The sequence below is a fragment of the Chinchilla lanigera genome, unplaced genomic scaffold (genome assembly GCF_000276665.1).
Source record: "Chinchilla lanigera isolate Chin_1 unplaced genomic scaffold, ChiLan1.0 scaffold00015, whole genome shotgun sequence".
Lineage (NCBI taxonomy): Eukaryota > Metazoa > Chordata > Mammalia > Rodentia > Chinchillidae > Chinchilla > Chinchilla lanigera.
Window position 1 is genome coordinate 27561802 of NW_004955416.1, and position 5200 is coordinate 27567001.

The 5200-nt window shown below is 38.6% G+C and overlaps 1 protein-coding gene across 4 annotated transcripts in view; it reads right to left on the reverse strand.

Moving 5' to 3' along the window:
* Positions 1 to 5200, reverse strand: part of Cers3 (ceramide synthase 3) — a 115196-nt gene that overhangs the window by 99852 nt on the left and 10144 nt on the right. Inside the window, exon 1 of one of the 4 annotated variants that reach the window (XM_005381641.2) lies at positions 4958 to 5060. The exons of the other annotated variants lie outside the window; for them this stretch is intronic. The gene's annotated coding sequence lies outside the window, so the exon portion shown is untranslated. Of the gene's footprint in view, positions 1 to 4957; positions 5061 to 5200 lie in introns of those variants that run through there. 4 annotated transcript variants of the gene reach the window in all.

Genomic DNA, 5200 nt, shown 5'->3' on the forward strand with positions numbered 1-5200 from the left:
TAACTGGTACAACCAATATGGAAATCATTACGGAGATTCCTTAAAAAATAAAACTAGAGGTTTCATTTAACCTAGCTATTCTGCTTCTTCAAAAGGGAAAAAGGTTAAAAGTATCAGACCACAGCAAAATATGTATACACAACCATGTTTACAGCAGCACAACTTGTAATAGCTAAATCTTGGAGATAGCCCGGATGCCCATCAGCAGATGAATGGAGATGTGGTTTGTATATACAATGGAGTACTACTCTGCCAGAGAGAAGGATAAACTTGAGACATTTTTCAGTAAATGGATGCAGTCTGAGACCATATTCAGACACATGTGTTTAAGTATCACACTGTTTCTCTTGTGAAACTGCAAGGGTACTGGAAAGTAGGAACAACATATTCAAATGTAAAGGAGAATAAGGGATCGGGGAAAGGAAAAGAGGAGAGAAAAAAAAAACAGAATAAAAGAAAAAAATAGAAACAAAGCTTTTGTAAATAAAGAGCAGAAGAAAGGTTGAAGGGAGGGGAATGGGGAAAAAAAGAAAAATCACGATATTATTATGCACAAGTACAAATCCTGTATGATGAATGTGATATATCAATGTATATTAAATGTATATCAAAATGTATGTTCAAAATTTTGAATGTACATCAAAAGTACACCAATAAAATCAAATTTATAAAAATATGTCTGGCAAAGGAACCAAGATACGACAAATGGGCCTTGCTATGGCACATAGCACTCCACAGAGGATTAAATGGATTATCACATATGATTTTTCTTCACTAAGAACTGCATTTTAGAATATAGATATAGTCAACAAAAATTCCCTCAAGCTTCTTAATGCAATATGTTATCTCTTCAAATAACCTGAATATGTGCCTTGTGTATGAATTTTACATTTCTCCCCTGAAGGACAAATGCATGAATATTTATTTCATTTTGTGTGCGTGTGTACCAGGCATGAGCAGAGAATGTTGGGGATCTGGGCCAAATAGTTTAGTTACAAGGCATTTCCTGGTGATATAGTTTAAGAGTGACTGAGGGTGTACCTTGGTGGCACAACACACACTTACCATGTGTGAGGCCCTACGTTCAGACCCCAGCACCACAAAACAAAACAAAAAGCATCATTCAGAAAACAATAAAAACACCACTCAGAAAAAAATAAAAATGCAGTGGAATTACAATGGTGAACTCCCACCATCTTGTCTAGTGAAACTCTGTATTATCTCTACTGTTTTATTGAAGAATTATTTTCTTATTCCCTATAATGGTTTGAGCAGTCTTCCATTCTTACATCTGGTAATCTGAGCAATGTAGTTGAGGACAGCGATATGTAATGTAACAACCACTGTTGATTCATATTATTTTGTCTTGAGACTCTGTATCACTTTGAATGTTCTTGCTTTGACTTGTTTAAGTTTGTGATACTGGTATGCTGCTGCTGTTCTATTTCTTTATTTGTTTGGTTCTCATTTACTACTCTCTTTAAAATAAAAAAAAGAAAACAATAAAAAGGAAACTTGCCATTAAATTCAAACTTGTATGAACTAAACATCAGCACAAACTCTCACCATAGACTTTCCAGGAGCAGGTAAGCCAAAAAATAAAAAAGAAATGGTTAGCAAATCAAGGCAAAACACTTCATATTTGAGCAGTATGTAGGCACAGACAGAAATTTACAATTCCTGGGAAAGGTGAGGCTTGCCTCAAGATCACTCAAGCCAATCCCCCTTCCCAACAGCGCTATCTTCTACTTATTAATGGATTTTCTCAGACTTTAGCGTATACTACAGTGAACTTTGGAAATAACTTCGCTGTTTAGGAACACAGTGACCACTGACTCCATTTATAATTTAACCTGTCTCCACCATCAACAAAAAGCCCCATGGAAAACTTTGGCTGTTACAGTATTGAGAAGGTCAAAGAGTCTTAATCACTTACTTGTTAACTGGAGTTTTACACGTAAAGGCCGGTGTATTTATTTTAATAAGGCTTTAGCTTGATTTATGCTGCCACCATATATTAAGGACAAATCTTAAGGCAATACCTATAGTAAGGCTGAAAATCATGATTCCTGAAACTCAAAGTTTGAGAAACTCAAAATATAAATACATTAAAGAACAAAATAGAAGACAGATAATAGGAAACAGGGAGATAGACTTTTTGCAAATAGGAAGGGGCTAAGTGAGGAGAGAGGTGGGAGGGAGGGAGGGAGTGATACATGTACCAAGTCCCTGTGATGAATGTACCAATAAAGATAAAAGATATGTACTAATAAACATGCACTAACAAAACTGTACTAATAAAATATGTACTAATAAAAATAAAATAAAATAAGAAAGTGGCAAGAATGATGGGATAAGTGTACTCAAAGGGAAGGGAATTAATGGCAATGTGTCTTCTATAATCAATCTTTTCCACTTAATCACTCATCATATATTTTGATCATCCTTTGTAAAATCACGAAGTTGGGCTGTACAGAAAAGGTCAGTGTATTGAGTGTACAGGTGTCTCCAGGACAAGACTAATACAGCTACATGAGATTCCCCAGGGAGTTTTCATGTGTTCCTCTCCCCTCCTTCTCTGCTATGATCTGCACTTCCTCAAGACTCAAAGCCAGGCACAGACTGCCAAAAACACCACTCTTGATGTCAACTGACCTACTCCATGAACTTGACTCCAGGCTTTTTGCCAATAAGTAAGTCAAACACTCTTGTCCTAAATCCATCTTTATAAATAAGTGTATATATATGCATACATACATATACACATACTAGTATGTACCTCTAGGCCCATTTTTGTATCATGTCCCTCAGTGCACACTAAGGAGGACCTGGGAAGCCCCAGGCTGCCGCGTGGATGGCCTGGGGCCCAAGGTAAGTAAGTGGCTGCTACACATCCCTCTGTTCTGAGAGGAGTGACCATCCAGGGAGCTGCCGGTCACCCTCCTGACATGTGCCTTCTACCAGCTCCTGGCCACACTTCTGCTATGGCTTTGGGGACCAGGGAAAACTCACATTTGTGTGTGCATACATGTGCGCGTGTCTGTGTATGTGCATGCGTGTTTAAAAATATTCCCTCTCCTGATCTGTCACTTTACAGTGATCAGCACTTCAAACTGACTTTTAGAAAAGAAATATGTGATGTCCTTGGTTTTTTTGTCTGATTACTATGGTTTAGGGATCAGCTCCACAAAGAAGGATATCAATAACCACAAAGTGATTTCCAAAGTAAGTCGTTCTCTGATGTAACAATATAGCAGCAATGGACAGTGCCTTCCACAAGGGAAGGACTTGTCAGCCTTGTTCACTGCTCACACGCCTGTGCCTATAATAGGATCTAGTGCATCAAAACGCACACATCAAAATGCAGAAAAGGGCACTGTTTACCCAGAGCCCGCCATCTGTCGGTCAGGCGGAAGCTATTCAGCATACCTTGTTTCTTATTCCTCCCAACAACAAACCCTGCGTGATGGATGTTGTAATAATTGACTTATAAATAAGGAAACTAAAGTTTGAAAGACTTCACTTCCCTACATCACAATAGCAGCAGCAACTGTAAGTCACAGTTAAGTCTGTCTTTCTGGTCCTTCTTCTCCCTAACATATACCACACCCCAGCAGGGGAAGTAAATTATGATTGACTTTCGGTCTTTCATTTTAAGACACCTACTTAGAATGTTTGCACATTATCACAAAGTCAGAAACCCCTCCACCTGACAAGGACTCCGGAGGGCTGATGAAGCAGATTAAGAATGAAAGGAGCTCAAACCATGCATCTCAGTATGTAAGAAGGCAGTGGAGTTTAGTTCTCAATCCCCCGCTGTGCACTGCTAAATCTCACTAAAGCTAAACTTTCTCACCTGAAAACTCCACATTCCGAGCCCCGTCTCTTTGAATGAAATGAAAACACATACATACACAATGAGGACTGTTTAATAAATGTGGGTTATAACTAATATGCTATAAAAGTACATTATAAATAATAAAAGTAAATTACTAACCCAGAATTATCTTCAAACTTATATAAATTAATTTGCTATTTTATTAAAAGACATAAATATTTTTAATGGAAGGACCACACAATTGTTACCCAGATTAATATATACCTTTTATCTCTCTTTGGCCAGCAATTTGACTAATGAAATTATAAGGGGAAATCTCTGTTAAGAGATGCGGTGGGTATATGGAGGGCAGAAGAGAAAAGGTAAAGTTTAAAATTCTCAACCTTCATGCATGGTAGTGAAGGCAATGAAATACTACTGATAGTTGAACAAATTAATATTCATCATCTGGAGAGTCCCAAAGCTCTCATTTCCTAGCTCTGTGTAAAGATTTTCAAAAAAAAAAAAAAAAATGCTGAAAATAAAATATTTGCCAAACATTCACTTGGATTTGAAAAAAATAAAGTTGTGCTTTGTTTTTCTGCATGAGGCTGGCAGTTTTAAAACTACTCAGCTAATTTCTTCTGGGCATAACACTGAACACTACATCTCTCAAGTCTGGACCAGCTAAGAAAGTCTGTCACCATGAGGTGAGCAAGTCCTACCTCATTTTAGATCTCAGGCACTGTGAAGTGGGCTGAAATGCCCTCTGCCATGCCTCCTGACCAAAATCTGGAGCTACACTTTTCATTTTACCTTGAGTCCGGCTTTCCTGATAAACCAAGCTATGCTGAGCACTCGGCCTTTTCTGGGTTTTCCCCATTCCTTCAATGAATCAGCCTAAAGCAGTCAAAGAGCACATAATACAAGCCAGAAGCACAAGTTTAGACTCAACATTTGGTCTCCACTGTTAAACAGCTTGTAAGTAATACTCTTTAAGCAGTGGCATTTTCATCACAGTCTCTCTCTCTCTCTCTCTCTCTCTCTGTGGTATGTGCACATACACAGAGTCGAGACCAAGGCCAATTTGCTTGTAAGTTCTCCAACACGAATACACACCATCAGTGAGATGGCACCTACCTTTCTGAAACGTCAGTCCACAGAAGATGCTCCTTGCTTGTGAGGAGTAGTCAGAGTGAAGTTTCCAGTGTTGCGGTCAGCTTTGTTCTCAAGAGCAGCATGTCTCATCTATGTGTACATTTTGAAATTCTCTCACAGACCCACCCTGGAAAGTTGCAAGTCAAGATTTCTGAGGGCGATCTGTGACGTGAGGCGAAGCTACTGGATGGCACTTTCAGGTTCTTCCTGATGGGATGTTACTTC